General features: G+C 49.5%; 1 protein-coding gene across 3 annotated transcripts in view; it reads left to right on the forward strand.

Annotated features, from left to right (window-relative positions):
* The first annotated feature begins 6,202 nt into the window (after nucleotides 1-6,202).
* ARHGEF10 (Rho guanine nucleotide exchange factor 10) overlaps nucleotides 6,203-18,415 on the forward strand; it is a 105,859-nt gene continuing 93,646 nt past the window's right edge. For all 3 annotated transcript variants that reach the window (XM_044912810.1, XM_021694102.1, XM_021694103.1), the window contains exon 1: nucleotides 6,203-6,221. The gene's annotated coding sequence lies outside the window, so the exon portion shown is untranslated. The remainder of the gene's footprint in view (nucleotides 6,222-18,415) is intronic.

Below are 18,415 nucleotides of genomic sequence, written 5' to 3' on the forward strand. Positions count from 1 at the left end.
CATGGGGGAAGAGGGGGGAGGGGATGGGGAGGGAGTGGGGAGAGGGTGGGAGAGGGTGGGGGAAGCTGGGGAAGGGGATGGGGAGGGGGGAGGGGAGGGAATGGGGAGAGGTGGGGGAGGGGACCAGGAGGAAGTAGGGGAGGACGGGGAGGGTGGGGGAAGATGGGGGGAGGGAGTGGGGAGGAGGTTGGGAGGACAGAGGAGAGGTTGTGCGGTCCATGCCCATGTGAGGAGGGGTGCAGCCCTTCTGACGGCCCCCAGAACCCCAAGTCTTGGCCTGCGGGCCCAAGGAACCAGGAGCATCGGTGTCCCCTCCCTCCCACTTGTGCTGCAGGTGTTTGGTTGTGGAGCTGCTTGCTCTCCTTAGAGCTCTCCCCCTGGGCCTGCGTGCGGATAGGAAGGGGCCAGAGGGCGGTCCTTTGCTCCATGTCCTTCCACTGGACATGGAGCAAAGCAAGGAAACAGCTTAGTCGTTGTTGCAAGTGCTCTGAGAACAAACAAGTCCCTGTTTCCCGCCTGGAACAATGCTTGCTTCTCCCCACCAGATTCCAGCGATCTGTCTGGAACAGAGGGGCAGTGTTAACCCCCTGATCTTCCCAGGCCCCTCCGCCCTCTTCTCCAGTTCTGTCTTCTTTCCCTCCCCTCCCCACAGCGGTCATCCATTCGGCCTGCCATCCCTCCAAGGGGACATGGGCAGGCAGTTGGGAGGTGCATATGTTTGGGGCGAGTGGTGACAGGGGCACATGGGGAGAACGCGGCCTCCGTACTTAGGGCACCCACACGATTCCCCTCTTCCTGCTTTCCTGACCATCATCTTCCGCTGACCAACACGCACTCCAGTTCAGCGGACGGGATCCTGGGCTGAGTTAAGGCATCCATAGACACTCTCCACTGGTCCTCTGTGTCCTGCTGTCCTTCTGGGGCACTTAGCAGCTGGGGGCCAGGGAGGCTCGACACCCTGCAATTCACGAATCACGGCCTGGTCGGGCAGGCCAGTTTTGTCCACACCCCACACTGCCGACCAGGGTCCCACTGGGCCCCCATGGTGGGAAGCTGTTTGTAACCATCTGACCCTGAAACCCAACTCTGTCCAACGTGTGTGCAGGTAAACGGGGTTCCCAGGAGTACAGCCCTGAGCACCAGGGGAGGGTGGCCAGCTCCACGGGGAAGCCGGACCAGAGGCGGCCCACCTGTGGTTTCCAGAACAGTTGCGGCATCACAGCCCAGGCCGCTCACGCTTTTCCTGATTGCTTCCTGACAGCTTTGTTGAGATATAACCCACGTACAGAAACTGTGTGTAACGAAGTCCCAATTCAGTGAGTTTGGATGTCCGCGTACACGTGTGAAACCATCCCCACGGTTCAGAAAGTGAGCACACCCACCCTCCTCCACTTAGGACCACCGAGCCCATCAGAAGCCCGTCCTGGTGGATTCCTGAATGGCGTCTGTGTTAACCTAGTTGCTTGTCTTTGCTCTAGTTGAGAACTTCGTGAAGACACAAAATGACCCGTTGATTGGCAATGATGCCACACCAGGAAATGAACTGTGTGTGGTTTGCCACGTGCTTTGCCCCAGTGTGTGTCTTTGACTGTCCTCAGGGAGCTGGACGCGCTTCACCAGGAGTGGCTGCCCAAGGCCATCGGCAGCCCCTTCTGATCAGCCGGGTCCCTCCCCTGGTGGCCCACGCGGGCCGGACCGTCCCCTAGGAGGTCCTGTGTACCCACCGTGTGCCAGGCATGGTCAGCAAGCTGTGCGGGGGGATTGGCACCCAAGCACAGTGGGGACCATCCCTGGGACAGGAATTTGAGCGTCAAGGATGGCACAGGAGGAGGGGGGCTTATGGAAACCTGCTGGAGGGGATGGAATGAGGTGGGGCTGTGGGCAGGACAGATCGTGAGATGGATAGGCCATCGGGGTAGTATTCCACGATAACTGAACACGAGATGTGTGTCTGGCCCTACGTTTGGTGTTGGGAGGGAGGCCCAGAGGAAGCCTGACGACCCCCGTGGCTCAGAGCTCACACGGGAAGAGCCAGACACATGAGAACACTGGGGGCCGAGACTTCTAAGTGGTCTCAACACAGCCGGGGACATGGGAGGGAGCTTTCCTTAACCCCGCACTGTGTGCTCTGAGCTGCTGTCCATCCGAGACCTCCCTGGAGTCATGTGTGCCGCCCCCAGGCTTCACTGCGGTCCTTGACTGTGTGTGGCACTGGCTGGGCTCCCCCTTGTTGGGCCCCTTGTTGGGCTCCCCTCTCCCATCACACTATGTAGACTGTCACTTGACCACCGACAGAACCTTTAGCAAACACACTTGCAGCTCCGGGTAGAATGCCAGGCGGATGCGTGCCCACGGCCACATTTAATCTTCACCCCCAAGGGCCTCCTGAGCTGGGAGTAGCTAGTTGTAGCTAAGCCTGTCTACACAGGAGAACTCGGAGGCCCAGGGAAGTGTCCTAACATGTCCAAGGTCGCCCAGCTGGGAGGTAGCAGAGACCTGGCCCTGGGGGACCTGGTTCCAAAAGCCTGTTCTGCCCTCCCCCCCAGAACAGTGCTGTGTCTCTTTAAGCAGCTCATCTCTACTCTAGGGATGAGATTTTGTGAGCAGGTCTAAAGGCAGGCTCAGCCAGAGAAATGGAGCCCCTAGGACACGGATGTTCAGGGGTCCATTGCAGGAGCTTGGCTGGTGGGGGGGATGTTAGGGATGGCTGGGAGTCAGAACTCCCCAGCGCAGGCTGTGGGAGCTCTCAGGCAGGAGCTGCACCTCCAACTCTGCACACGTGTCTCTTGGGTTCTCTGTCTCTGGAGGACCCTGGCTGATACAACTGTTTCCCTGCTGCTCCTTACCACTTGCTACGGTCGGTCTAATTGTAACCATTCTTTTATGCGTGTGATGGCATCTCATTGCGGTTTTCCTTTGGATCCTCCTGAAAATTATACTGTTGAGCACCCTTTCCTGTTCTAATTGGCCATCAGTAATCTTTTGTCCGGGATTTGCTTTTAAATACACTTTTTCTTGCTGATTGTAGTAATTCTTTATTGGCAAGTCCTTTAGTTTGTGTATTGCAAATCTTTACTCCCAGTCCGTGCATTGCTTCTCATTTTCTTAATGGCCATGAGATAAGCAGAAATGGCACATTTTTATGGAGTCCAATTCAATCCTTTTAAAGAGTGCATTTTGTGTCCTACCCCAAGACTGATATTTTCTACATTTTTTCCCCAGAAATTTTATAGTTTAAGGCTATGATCCATCTCAAATTTCTAAATTCCATTTTTAATTCTAATAATTTCTTTGTAGATTATTTTGGATTTTCTATGTACACAATCCTATTATCTGGGAATGGTCATATTTTCCCACCTCAATCTTCATACTTTTTGTTTTTCTTGCCTTATAACACTGGGTGGATTCTCCAGTACAATTTGAACAGAATAGTGATGTTTGAAGATTTTAACACACCTTTCTCAATATCTGGTAGAAACAGTAGACGAAACATTGGTAACAAATATGACCAAACTGACATATATGGAACATTACGTAATACGTGCAGAATACATTCTTCTCAAGTGCTCACAGAACATTTACCAAAATACACGGTATGCTGGGCCATGAAGCAAGTCTACAAATTTTAAAAGCCTGAAATTATATAGATTATATTCTTAGACCGCAGGGGAATTGAGCCATAATCATAATGAAAAGAAAACCAAAAAGTCTTTCAATGTTTAAAAATTAAACTTAACTTTTCTAAATCTCCTAAGGGTCAGAGAGGGAGTCACAGTGGAAATTCTCAACCTTTCCCACATCAGGGCTCACAGACAATGGTATTCTATCTGTGAAGAGCGCTCACTATCAGAAGCTAGACAGGAATTAAGCCTCAAATCGGAGTTCTGCCTGCCCCAGCCACACCCGGCAGCCTTGGCCTGTGGTCCCCCTAGCTGCCCTTTCTGGTGGCCCCAAGCTAAGGGGGTCAACATGGCCGTATGGGATTGTGAAGCTGCAGTCTGTACTTCTAGTTATGATGGTGCTTCTGTATTGTCCTCATAGGTCCAAAAACACAATTTCTGAGGGCAATATGACACAAAAAAAATGTGTCCTATTTCACTTTGTGATTGTCCTTAAGTTTTTGAAAATAAGCTTGTGAGCCATCTATTAGAAATGTTGATTCAGTCTGTTTTCATTCTTCTGGGAAAATAAATAGACCCAAATGATTATTATGACGTACTGAGCACCTGCTCTTACCAGAGGTCACACGGGCTCTTTGTAGAGTTCTCCCTTTTGAACTTCTAAGCTGAGATGTAGATATGATTAGTTACATTTTTAGATGGTTAGAGACTGTGTAAGTCACACAGGATTTTATTAGGGTCAGAAACCAAAGTAGGATCCCCAAATGGACTCCAAATCCCTTGTTTATTCTACACATGGTACTATTTTCCTCTTACCTCAGGTCTTCCTGATCTGGAAATGTAACAAGTGTGTGGCAACCTAATTCAGCTGGCCTTTTTACCTCTGTCCGTCATGGCCATTAAGATAATTATCTCGGTGGAAGACCTTTGAGTAAGGTACTAAAAAAAAACCCTAGGAATAGAGACATTCTAATATTTTTCTGTATTAAAGTCACTGGAAGGAAATATATTTTGTCATTGATTCAGCCCTAGGTATCTTCACAGTGTGCAGTAAAGACAGGTCTAAAATAGTATTTATAAAAATAGCTCAGCCTGTTCCACAAAATGAGCAAATGCTAACAATAAATACTGCTAAAACATTCCCTTACCTACTATTATTTACTTCCCAAACCCTGTAGTCTTTACATATTATGACTATGATTTACATCAGTCAAAATTTGCAGGGAAAGACCTTATACAGAACATCTGAGCTTTAGGGGTACATAATGTTTAAATTAACTGTGACAATTAGCTACTTTGTTTTATTCTAGAAGCCCAGCGAATGGGGCCAGAGATCTCTAAGGTGTCTGGCAGTTCTAAAATTCTGACTTTAAATTACTTCTATGACTCAGAGATTTGGGTAGGAGAAGGGGAGGAGTCCAGTGTCTGTGAACACCTCTGTTACCTGTAACCAGGTAACATTCTGTAGGTGTCATTGTGGTTTCTTTGTATTCTTGTTTAAGATACTTTTGTCCCAAATTCCATCCTTTCAGTAGTAATTATAACAATAATCCATTTTCTTTTTAAATTGTAAAATAAATGCTGCTGGTTAACAACAGCACAGAGGACGACGGTCTTGTTCATGCTGGACCCTCGGGTGCAGACCCAAGCATATGCGTGTATCTTCAACCACAAATAGACTCACAGTATAAGGATGCTTTGAGAGCCTAAGAAGCACTTAGCCATTCCAAGGGTGAAACCAGAAGGTGAGGCTCTTCCTTCTTAGAGCACTACTTTAGGCTCTTAAAATTGCCTGCGAAATGTGTGACATCCTTGCATATGCTAACGCCCAAGCCTTGGCGGGTCTGAGCAGCTGACCTTCTGCAGAGCCAGGACCGCCCCTGCTGGCAGGCCTAGCTCCCGAAGGGACGGGGCAGTGCTCTGGGGGTGGTCTGCAGCCCCAGGGGTCCGCGGGATAGGGCGGGTGTCTGGGGGGGGGGGGTCCTGCCCACCGACCCCACCCACGTGTGCGAGCCTGGGGGGTCCTCGGGGAAGGGCGCGTGCCTGGGGGGGGGTCTCGCCCACCGAAACCTCCCACGTGTGCACAGCCCCAGGGTCCGCGAGAAGGGCCGGGCTGGGGGGAGGGGGTCCCTGCCTACGACCCCGCCCACACGTGCACAGCCCGAGGGTCAGCAGGAAGGGCCAGGAGTCTGGGGGGGGGGGGGGTCCTGCGCACGACCCCGCCCACACGTGCAAGCCGGAGGGTTTGCGGGGAAGGGCAGGGTGTCTGGAGGGCTCTGCCCCCCACCCCCCGCCCACGCGTGCGCAGCCAGGCGGGGCGTTGGGCTTAGGAAGGGCCGCGGGCGGCCACGTGGCCCCGCAGGAATGCGCGGGCGTGAGGGTGGAGCGAGGCCGAGGACGGGCAGGCGCGGAACCCAATGAGCTCCTGGCACCGTCTGATCCGACCACTCAGGGCGTGGGGGTGGAGCTGCCTCCCTGTGGGCGGGGCCGGGGCGCATCCCCTGGCGGCAGAAGCGGGGCGGGGTGAGGGGCGCTCAGAGGGACGGCGGGCGGGGGTCCCGGCTGGGTGAGTGCGGGCTGGCGGGCCGGGGTTCTTGAGGGGTGAGTTCGGGCCGGGAGGTGGGGATCGCGGGGGGGACGGTGCGGGCCGAGGGGCCGGAGCGGGGGGTCCGGGTGGGGGCATGAGTGTTGGGGAGGCTAGGGTTGCGGTGGGGAGGGTGCGGGCCCGGGGGTGGAAGCGGGGGTCCTTGAAGGGCGAGTCCAGCGAGTTAATCGCGGGGCTTCGGACGAGTTTTTTTTTTTTTTTTTTTCCTTTGAAAGTCTTCTTTTGCCGAATGCTCCCGAACTCGCTCAATCTCGCCGATCTGTGGATTCTGGGCTGCCCGCCGCCCGAGATTTGCGGGTCGGGGCGCAGACAGCTCAAGGAGTCCCTTGTTTCCCAGGAACAGTGCAGATAACGGACCCAGCGTAGCCCCCAGCTTCAGTGGGGTGTCCTCTTAGCTCCTCTGAGCACCAACTGCGCAGGTAACGGCCCGCGTGCAGCTCCCCAGCTTCAGAAGTGTGTCCCCTGTGCCCTTGGGCACAGACAGTGCGGGTAAAGGACCACAGGCAGCCTCCCAACTTCAGTGGGGTACCCGCTGTCCGCTGGCACAGGCAGTGCAGGTAATGGGCCCCTGAGCAGCACCCCAACTTCAGGGTGTCCCCTACTGCTCCTGGTACAGACAGTGCAGGTAACAGACCATGAGCAGCACCCCCAAGTTCAGCAGGTGTTCCCCGCTCCCATTCACGAGGTGTGGCAGTAACAAGCCCGTGAGCAGCACCCCCCAACTTCAACATTGTGCCCCGTGTCCCCAGGGATGGTGGTGTTAGGCTGTCAGGATAGTGCAGTAGGGTCCTCCAGGTGGGGGCCTGGAGGCTGGAGTAAACCAGACCCCACTCAAGTTGCATGAGAAATGAGGAGCTGAGGTGTTTATTTGGAAGAGTAATTTCCCTTTTCCTATAAAGACAAAGTCATTGGTCTACTTTAGGATGAAGGTAATTGCTACTTAAAAAATATGTTTCCCCTTCTCCCAGAAACTGAAGCAGGTGTGCAGGCCACAGGTCAGGAGGTGCTTACTTATTCCCACCTGGCCACACTTTTCTGTGAGACCTGAAGTTTTGAACATAAACACTTGAGTAAATGATTCAGCTCGTCACAGGGCATCAATGTTCAGAAAAAAACAGCAGATATATTTGATGTAATGTACTATTCATGTCTGTGACTCACTTTTGCTAGAGGTAAAACTTCTCATTAACCCAAAACCTCATGGGCTTTTCTCTTTTCTCTAGTTGAGTCACAAAGTAAGACTTAAGTAGCTGTCAGCATTCTGGATTTGGTGCAAGAGTTACTTAGTTTCCCTGCAGGTAGAATATTGCAGGGGATAACATTTTCTCTGTTCTTTTATTGCTTACAAAATGTATTTTGAACATCTGTTTCCTAGGAAATCACTTTTATTAGAAAGGGAAGATGAGAATTAGTCTGTGTTTTTAAAATATAATTTGCTCCTTAATCTAACAGCATTTATTTGATTGGCCCGAGGATATGATTTCGTGGCTCACATCTAAGGTTAGGTGTATCGTGTCTTTTTGTCATCAGATACAGACTTTGGTGATGTCATTTGTCTAAGATTCTCTTTCCTAATTGAGGAGTCTTTTCATCAAAAGAGTTACAATTAGGGTAGATGAAAATTCAGATATAATCAGGATAGCCTTTTACCTTAAAAAGTTGAGCTTGACTTTTTAATTTTACTGTATGTATCATCTTGATATTTTGAGGTGCTGTATTTTCTCTGTAGTTTCTTTTGTGGTGAAGTCAGGAGGAGAGTCTTTAGGAATTCTGGATAGAGGCATGCTGGTGGCTTCAAGGGGCTTGGTGTCAGGAGCCCTGGGTTGAGTTCTGGAACTGCTTGCCTGACCCTGGGTGAGTCAGGTTATCCCACAGAGCTTCCGTTTACTCCTTATGAAATTGTTGGAAAGTAATATTTATGACTTTATATAGAAACTGTTCTGCCTAAGGAAGAGCAACTAAAAATGAGGTGATTTAGGCTGTATTATTTTGTAAATAATAGTTTTAAACCCCCCTGTCATAGGATATGGTATTTTATTGCACAAGGAGTCCTCAGAAGGCTGTGATGAAAGATTCAGATCTCAGAGCATGTTTATGTTCCATTGGTCTGTTACTTACAGTTTGCCCAGGTAGGAAGATAAGTGGAGAGAAATACGACAGAAGAGGAAAATAGGTGTGAACCATTCCTTAGGTAGCCTTCTACCTTTCCCATGAAAGCCTTGGGCCAGTGTCATTTTGGAAGAAGAGAGGGAATCCTGGAGCTCTGCAGTAGACAGGGGAGTTCAGGTCTGGGTAAAGCTGAAAGGGGTCCCGGAGGAGAGCTGAGTGCATTCTGCAGGAGGGTGTGGGCAGGCCGAGCTCCAGGGGTGGCAGTGGGTCTCCCATGTGAGAGCTGTGACAGGTGAGGGCTGTGAGCAGGTTCCTGGCTGAGGACAGGTGAGGCACAGTTGGAGAGCTGGCCGAGCACCTTCTTCTGTGCCACCAGCCTCACCCAAAACACACCACCTCATCGTCTGTCCCTGTCACTCCAGTTCAGACTCCTTGGAGTAGCCAGGCTGAGACGCTTCTTCGTGCTTCTTTCTTTGCATGTGGGTGAAGTTGCAAAATTTAGATGATGGGAATGATGGATCATCAGAACATCTGTTTCTTTTATTTCCTGCTCTTCTTTAAGTCACCGCAGTGAATCGGACCTGCTAGGGGAAGGGGTATCTCTGGGTTATTTCCTATTTTAATTAAACAATGGGAAAACGATCTTTTGAAATATTAAAAGAATCCTTTGTGGGTGTTCATGTTTTCCTCTTCCATGAACCACATTCCGACATTAGGAATTATGTTTGAAAGTAAACACAGCCTCAGAGCTGATACAGGGTGCGGTGCCCTTTGTGAGAGGGACACATGGAGGAGTGTAGGTTCTTTAGGAGCTCGGGGAGTGGCTCATCGTGCTCCCATAAGAAATCGAGCCCTGTGTTAGCCTTCCCCGGGGTAGGGGACAGCTTACCTGGTGGCCCATCCTGGGCTCTGGAAGCTTGACCCAGTGATCACTTGGGACTTGAACTGGGGATTTTATGAAGATAACAGAAGGAATGGTGAAGGGTGCCTGCATACTCGGACAGCTCCATGTAGCAAAGGAACTCTTCACCTGTGAGGCATGTTGGGATCCCTGAGGGTGTGGGCTTCGCTTCCTGGGCTGAGGTTGTGTCTTCATCCTTATCTGGACCAGAGCCATGTTGTGTGGCTATGGAGATCCAGACCCTTATGTGACCACATCATCATCATCATCATCATTATTATTATTATTATTTTAAGAGAGCAACATAGACATTGACTTCAAGACACAAATATCAAAAGGAAAAACACAAGGTCAAATATATATATAATGACTGAACTCGTGGCATCTCTCATTCGTATGGGTAATGTAGGGCTGCCCATATGAGAAAGAGCAAGGAATTATATTTTGATTAGAAGTGTGCTGTGCACACGTAATGTTTTATTCTATCATATGCCTTATTTCTCTGAAGGGAAAATGGAGTGGTGACTGGAACTTGGTTTCTGATTTTAAGGAATGGGAGACAAGTGAATTGAAAGAGCAGTGTTGATGCTGACATGGTGCTCAGTGCCCAGTGAGTGAAGGTTTGAAGCTCGGACTTGGAAGCGTTGGTGTTCAGCAAGGATGCTGTCCGAGTTTCCAGCACATGGAGTCACTTGGCTGGTGTGCCTAATCGGGCCAGTTCCTGCCATTCTAAGGACAGCTTGGATGTGGCTTGAAACCCTAGGGCCTTTGTAGAGTGGTCTGGATGGGACACCTGTGCGGATCAGTGTAGACACAATCCAGGGAATTCCAGAGCTAATGATGGGCACATTTTTGAGGCCGGAGTTTGCTTCTCTCTGAGAAGCGTTGAGCTGGACTGGAAAGAATTCACTGCATCTTTTTACTCACCGTGTGAGCAGGTCTGAGCCTGGCAGGGCCAGTTGGATCAGACAGCCGAGAGGTTGTGGGCTGTTGCTTGCTCCCTCCCAAGGACAGGGACTGGGCTCCCTGCCCGGCCAGCCCTCCTGCGGGGGGCTGTGATAAGACCGTTGCTTCACGTTGGGTTCTCGAGCCCGTGGCTCAGCAGGGTGGTTGGTGGGAAGCGGAGTGGATCATGCGCGGCGTGCTGCCTGCTCCCTGGGAGGAGCTGCTGCGAATGTCCTCTGCGTGGGTTCTGTGATTTCAGCTGGCAGAAGCACTTCTTCCAGAGCCACACCCCTGAGAAACCCTCTCTGCACGTTCCTGTGCTGCGTGCAAGAGGTCACTTTTCATTGGGAACTGAAATCTCAGCTCCTCTATTTGGATCTGAGGCCACACGAGACACCAGTCTCCATGAAGGTCTAGTTCTGCGTGGGGCCTGAGGTGCGAGACTGAGGCCGAGCCTGGGCGGCCTGCTGACCCTGCTGCAGGCCCTTCCTGAAAACTGTGCAGCACAGCCTGATTTGTGATGACGTCACAGGAAAGAGTGCCAGATTCAACACTCTGACCACAGGAGAATTCTGGACTTCAATCACAGGTGGTTGGTGCAGGGAGGAGAGATGTCTGTTTCCCAGGACCTTGGCCAGAGGGAGATTTGGACCCTGGGATGGGTCTCTGCTCAGCTTTCTGAGATGAGCGCCTCGGGCAAGGAGAGGAAGTGTGTGTGCTCACCTGGAAATGAGGAAGGTGTCTGGTTTCAGGTTGCATGGACAGGTGGATTCCTCATATGGCTCATTTTCCTGATGGGGTTCAGGGTGCAGTAGGTGGACCCCCTTGTCCCAGCACCCTGGCTGTGCAAGAGCCCTGGAGCACCTTTTCCCCAGGGCTTTGGACCAGGAAATTGGAGGGAGTCAGTGGTGAAACCATCAGTGTAGGCCTCCGGTTCTGCCCTGCCGAGATGAATACAGAGCAGGAGACAGGGTTGGGGTGCTGAAGGGGAGGTAAGGGTGGTGCTTGCTATTCACATAGGAGCCAGGTGGGTCTTCACTAGGAAGGTGATACTTGAGTCAAGATCTAACGAAGGTGAGTAATACCAAGTCAAGAACATTCTAAACGGAAGGGAAAGCATGTGCAAAGGCCCCGGGGCAGAAGCATACCAGGTATGTCCAGGAGCAGCAAGAAGGCCCTGTGGCCACAGGAGACAGCCTAGGACATGACCTCAGGGAGGGGACAGAGGGAGACAGCCATTGCAGGGCTGTGACCCCATGGGACCCTGTTTTACTGGGCCATCCTGGCTACAGTGTTGAGAACAGATGACAGAGGTTGAGGATGTGCAAGGGAGGTCCATGATGAAGCTTTTCCAGGAACTCAGGTAAGAGATGGGCTCCAGTGTGGACCAGACAGCTGGCCTTGGAAGGAGTGGTTAGTCCTATTCTGGGTACGTATTGAAGATGGAGCTCACGGGATTTGCTGATGGGTTAGGTATTGGGCATGGGAGAAAGGAGGAACTGGGGTAACTCCCAGCTGTAGTTGGTTGTCCTGACCTGAGCGAGGGGAAGGAGGAGGTTTCTGGGGGTAGGAGGTCGTCTGTGTTCCCCATGCTGAGGAAGGTGCCTTTCATGGTGGATCTGCTGATGCTTGTGTCCTGGAGAACATTTAACATCTACTCCCTCAGCAGCTTTCAAGTACAAGTATTCCCCACTTTTTAAAAGTTCAAGGTAAGACACTTGACTTTTTTAAAAGATCTACGTCATTACCCGGCTTCAGTAACAGGAAGAAACCTAAGAGGATTTCCCTCCTATGAAAAAAGTCGAAAAGTGAGCATCGCGTTCAGCGTCTGTTTTGTGGGGAGCCACTGAAGAGGCGGCCTGCACCCCAAACAGCTCCTTCCTGGGAACCACTCTTCGCATCCAGCCCCAGTGTTTTGAATTGTGTCTGTGAGCATCTGTTGTGCTTTATCTCCATTTATTTTGGGCATCCATTAGGAAGTTGTGTCCCGAGGCCTAAGAAAGCCAAAGAGAAGTCATTTTTGGAGTCTGAGCACGCTCACTAATTTTTCTGTATAAATGAATGGTAATTCCTCCTTTGGTTTACACCATTCCTGCTGTGAACGGTTTCCTAGGAACTCTGTACTTCCAAATAGCGGGGGAACCTGTACCCCATCCCGCAGGGTGAGCTTTAGTCTCTGTGCTGCACAGAACGTTCCGTGACTTACCTGTTGTATCTGTGGAATTTTGGATCTCTCACACCCTTCGCTCATTTTGCCCAGCCCCCGCCCCTGCCCCTGGCGGCTGCCAATCTGTTCTTTGTACTTAGGAGCTCATTTTTATTCCACATAAAATGAGATCATATGGAATTTGTCTTTCTTATTTCAGTTAGCTGTCAGGTCCATCCACGTTGTTGCAAGTAGAAGAATTTCTCTTTTTACGGCAGAATAGTATTCCACTGCATGTGTATTATACTGCATTTTCTTTTTCCATTCATCCATCAGTGGACACGTTGGTTGTTTACACACACTGGCTATTGGGAGTAATGCTGCAGTAAACATGGGGGTGCAGATGTCTCTTCAAGGTAGTGTTTTTGTTATTTAGGGTAAATACCTAGAAGTGGGATTGCTGGATCATATGGTACTTCTAGTTTTTGTTTTTTGAGGAACCTCCATACTGTTTTCCAGAGTGGCTGCACCAGCCTGCATTCCCACCAACAGTGTAGGAGGGGTCCTCTTTCTCCTCATCCTGGTCAGCACTTGTTACCTCTTATCTTTTTGATATTAGCCATTATAACAGGTGTGAGGTGGTCTCTCATTGTGGTTTTGATTTGCATTTCCCTGATGGTCAGTGATGTGGAGCACGTTTTCACGTACCTTTTGGCTACCTGTATGTTTTCTTTGGAAAGCTGTCTATTCAGATCCTCTGCCCATTTTTTAATTAGGTTGTTTTTTGGCTACTGTTATACGAATTCTTTATATATTTTGAATATTAACCCTTTATGTGATAACATGATTTACAAATATTTTCTCCCATTTGGTAAGTTGCCTTTTTATTTTGCTGATGGTTTCTTTTGCTGTGTGGAAGCTTTTTAGTTTGAAATAGTCCTGCTTAATTGATTGATTAATTAATTACTTATTTAATTTATGTGGTGTTGTTGCCTTTGTTTTTGGTGCCAAATTCAAGAAGTCATCACCAAAACTGATGTCAGGGAGCTTTCTGTGTTTTCTTCTAGGTGTTTATAGTTTTAGAGCTTATGTTAACGTCTCTAATCCATTTCAAGTTAATTTTTGTGTATGTTGTGATGTAATGGTTCAGTTTCTTTCTTTCGCACTGCTCGTATCTGTTCAGTTTTCCCAACACTATTCACGGAAGAGACTGTCCTGTCTGCACTCTTGGTTCCTTTGTTGTAAATTAGGTGAACAAGTGTGGGTTTATTTCTGAGCTCTCCCTTCTGTTCTGTGTGTCTGCTTTTATTCTACTACCAAACAGTTTTACTGAATACCGTAGCTTTGCAATGTAGTTTGATGTCAGGAAGTGTGATGCCTCCAGCTTTGTTCTTCTCTCTTGAGGTTTCTTTGGCTATTTGGGGTCTTTGTGGTTCCCTACAAATTTTAGGGTTGTTTTATTGTTGTGAAAAACACCACTGGAATTTTAATAGGAATTGGATTGAATCTGTAGTTAGCTCTGGGTCACGTGGACATTTTAACAATACTCTTCCAATCCATGAACATGGAATGTCTTTTTATTTATTTGTATCTCTTCCAATTTCTTTCATCAGTGTCTTAGAGATTTCATTGTATAGGTTTTTAACCTCCTTGGTTAAATTATTCCTAGATTTTTTTTTTTTTTGATGTGGTTGTAAATGGGATTTTCTTAATTTTTCTGATAATTTGTTATGTATAGAAATGCAACAGATTTTCGTATATTGATTTTGTATCCTGCAACTTTACTGAATTAGTTTTAGCCATTTTTTGGTGGAGTCTTTAGTGTTTTCTGTAGGTAGTATCATGTTTTCTGCAAATAGAGATGGTTTTGCTTCTTCCTTACCAATTTAGTTCCCTTTTATTTCTTTTCTTGCCTAATTGCTGAGACTAGGGCTTCCAGCACTCTGTTGAATAAAAGTGGTGAGAGGACATCCTTGTCTTGTTCCTCATCTTAGAGGAGAATCTTTCAGCTTTTCATTGAGGATGATGTGAGCTGTGGACTTGCCATGTAGGCCCTTTATTATGTTGAAGGACATTCCCTCTAGACCCACTTGTTGAGTTTTTTTTGTAAGTCATAACTGGATGTTGAATTTTTTCAAATGGTTTTTCTGCATTGGTTGTAATAATCGTATGATTTTTATCCTTTTCGTTAATATGATGTCTAATTGACTGATTTGCAGATGTTGAGTGATCCTTGCATCCCTGGAATAAATCCCACTTGATCATGGTGTTTGATCCTTTTAACGTTGTGCTCATTTTGGTTTGCCACTCTTTGGTTGAGGATTTTTTTTTTCAAGATTTTACTTATTTATTTGACAGAGAGAGACAGTGAGAGCAGGAACACAAGCAGGGGGAGTGGGAGAGGGAGAAGCAGGCTCCTTGCTGAGCAGGGAGCCTGATGTGGGTCTTGATCCCAGGACCCTGGGATCATGACCTGAGCCGTAGGCAGATGCTTAACGACTGAGCCACCCAGGCGCCCCATTGGTTGAGTATTTTTACATCTTTATCAGGGCTATTGGCCTGTAATTTTCCTTCATTGTATTGTCTTTGTCTTGTTTTAGTATTAGGGTAGTGCTGGCCTCCTAAAATGCATTTGAAAGTGTTTCCCATTCTTCATTTTTTTCTTGAAGAGATTGAGAAGTATTGGTATTCTAATTTTAATGTTTGGTAGATCTCATCAGTGAAGTTGTCTGGCCTGGAGGTTTTTGATTATTGACTCAATCTCCTTACTAGTAATTGGTCTGTTCAGATTTTCTGTTTCTTCGTGATTCAGTCTTTGTAGGTTGTTTGAGGGAATTTTCCATTTCTTGTAGTTTGAACGATTTGTTGGCTTATAATTGTTCATGCTAGTTTCTTACGATCCTTTGTATTTCTGTGGTGTCCGTTGTAATTGCTCCTCTTGTACTTGTGGTTATTTGAGGCTTTTCTCTTCTTTCCTTACTAGGTCTAGTGAAAGGTTTTTGAATTTTATCTTTTCAAAAAAACAGCTCTTCATTTCATTGATGTTTTCTATTGTCTTTTTGTCTTTATTTCCCCCCACTCTGATCTTTGTTATTTCCTTCCTTCTGCTAACTTTGGGCTTAGTTCTTCATTTTCTAGTTCCTTGAGGTATAAAATTGGGTTGTTCATTGGAGATTTTTCTTGTTTCTTAATGTAGACATTTGTTGCTACAAACTTCTCTCTTAGAGCTGCTTTTCCTGCATCCCATAGGTTTTGGGGGTGTAATGTTTCCATTTTCATTTGTCTCAAGGTATTTTTTCTGATTTTCTTTGGATTTCTTCTTTGACTCATTGGTGGTTCAATAGGATATTGTTTAATCTCCACATATTTGTGTTTTTTCCCATTTTCTTGTGCTTGATTTCTAGTTGCATACCAATGTGTTTGGGAGAGGCGCTTGATATAATTTCAGTCTTCTTAAATTATTGAAACTTGTTTTGTCACCCAGTCTGTGCTTTGTCCTGGAGAATGCGCCATGTGCACTTGAGAAGTATGTGTGTTCTGCTTTTCAGGTGAATGTTGTGTGTTAAGTCCATCTTGTCTAATGTGCCACTTAAGGCCAATGTTTCCTTATTTTCTGTCTGGACCATCTGTCATGCATACTCTACCTTAAGACTTAGTGCTCAAGGAGAAAATGCCCACCACTTTGGAGGGCTGCAGGTTAAGGAGTCTTTAGTCTCCCAATTACCATCATCTTCATGTTCATGAGCCTCTGCTCTTGCCTCGTGGCCTCCTGAGTGTTGCCCTCCACCTGACTGGCCCTCCTCCCTGGTGCTCTGACCACATCAGTCCCCTGATCAGACACCTCCGTGGAGCCCATCTGAGCTCAGGATGAGGCCCTGCCCTGGACGGGGCTGCAGGTCCCCATGGCAGGTAAGCTGCCTCTCCTTCTGTCCTGGGGCCTTCCTCCTCTCAGTCTTCCTCTGGGAAGCACTCTCTTCTCCCCAGCTCTGGGCTACTGCTAGCCTCGCAGAGTCTCAGGTGGCTCTATTTCTGCATCCCTGCCATAGGCCTGCTATGTGGGCAGAGAGTCTGTGCCATCTGGATACCCTCCTCTTCCTCTTCCCCGGTCCACAGTGTGGCTCCAGCCAGTGTTGGGTGTGTGGGCAGCCCCAGCACCCCGGGGTCAGGGGTCCTGTCTTGGGGGGAGGGAGCAGGTGGGGCGGCCCCCCACCCCAGGCTGAACTGCTGCCCCCTGGTGTTTAAGGAGAGTGGCTCGCTGTGCTCTGGGGTGATTGGACTTATTCTGGATCTGACTTATGGAATAACACATTCGCACGGTGCCCCTTCTTCTCTGTGGGAGCGCCTCATTACGCTTCCTGTAAATAGCACCTTGCTGCGGGAATGGGAGCGCAGGGCTGGCCCCTCCCCATGTGCAGGTCTTGCGCCCTGGCACGGTGGTTTCCCTGCGGGGAGCCAGGGGAAGGACTCTGGCCCCCAGGGTCCTCCCCAGAGACTTCCGTCTGATTCCTGGTGTCCTTGTCTGTGAGGATGGTTTTTACAGTTGGAATTCACGTTCTGCAGGAAATCTCTGGGCACGTGGGTCGTAGGGGAGGGACTTGGGGTTTTAGTGTGGGTCACGTCCTGAGCTGACCCTTTCCTGGGGTGCTCCGTCTCTGTCCTGGGATCGGGCACAGCGTGGTGTTGGGGATGACAGGGAGGCCTGAGCAGGCTGAGGAGGGGGACCAGCCCCAGAACTAATCAGAGAGAGAGGCGCGTATACTGGTAGGCTGCGCGGGGGTGGGGCGGGGGGCACAGAATGTCCTCACTAGGAGCAGAGGCAAGTGGAGCTTTTCTTCCCCTCCAGGAGTAACTTTCTGCTATTTGTTTTATGAGCGTCATGTTTAATGAAAACATAGCTGGAAAACATTGTCTGTTAAAGAGAGTTAACTTACTCCCCGGTAAGTTTGGGTTACACGAAGCAAGTGTAATTTGGTCCAGGTGATTTTGAGGTTTAGAGAAAACTCTGGATTGTCCCGACTTGGATGACCCATGTGTGTGCATTCAGTGTGGGCTGGCCTCTCAGGAGCTTTCCCGGGGTTGTGCTGTTTGGTGGTGAAGCCTTTGCCCTCTGTAGTCTCCTCTTGGTAAACTGATCCTCAGAGGGTAGGAGGATAGCCCTGTCACGGGTCCTGGCAGAGCCGGTGTGGACCCCAGTCCCGGGGGCCCACCCCGCATCCCAGACTGAGACAGCAAGCAGTCCGTCCAGCTCCTTCCGTAGTTTGGGTATTTAAGAGACGGAAGAGGAGGCCAGTAGGAGTGAGCGGAAGGGGAAGGAGGCAGTGTGCCCCAAGGAGAGTTGAGGGCAGGAGGGGCAGCAGGTCTACAGGGTCCTGGGGCCTCTCCACCTTGCTCTCTAGCTGCCCACATTAGGACCAACCAGGAGCACCTGCTGCCCCCAGCAGCTGACCCCTGCCCCCTCTTCTCCTCCCTCTCCCTCCCCTTCCTTCCTCCTCTCCCCACCTTTTTCCCTCCCCTCCCCCTCCCTTCCCTGCTTCTTCCTTCCTCCCTCCTCCTCCTCACAAAGCTTTGTTGAAAATGAACCACTCTCTGGGTTTCGTTCCTTATTAGCAGCCCTAAATAATTAGGTGTATGTTTTTTTCGGCTCTGCAAATGTGCGGAGTATGGCTCAGGCATTAGTCAGAGGTTACGTGCCTTCCTTCTTTGGAACCAGCATGTAGCAGCCTGCATCCTTTACAGGGAGCCCTGTCCGGAAAGGCCACGTGGTGGTGCCCCATCCTGAGCCACACTACTCCCTATGGGGTAGGCACCGTGGGAGGGGTGGAGAGGGGCACTGCTCCTTCTCTCTCCTCTCTCTCTCTCTCTAGAAGAAAGTGATGGGGCCCATCCTGACTGTAGGTTGGCGAGGGGTAGAGAACAGAGCAATAAACAAGAAGGTGGACATACGGACGAATTCCTCTCAGTCAGTGCAGAGGCCCCGGGGGGGGGGAAGAGGGAGGGGTGCCGAGATCCTGGTGGGGGGAAGGAGGCAGGGTTGCAGAGCCCTGGGGTAGGGGAAGGAGGCAGGGGTGCAGAGCCCTGGGTGGGGGGGG

The sequence above is a fragment of the Neomonachus schauinslandi genome, chromosome 2 (assembly GCF_002201575.2).
Source record: "Neomonachus schauinslandi chromosome 2, ASM220157v2, whole genome shotgun sequence".
Classification (NCBI taxonomy): domain Eukaryota; kingdom Metazoa; phylum Chordata; class Mammalia; order Carnivora; family Phocidae; genus Neomonachus; species Neomonachus schauinslandi.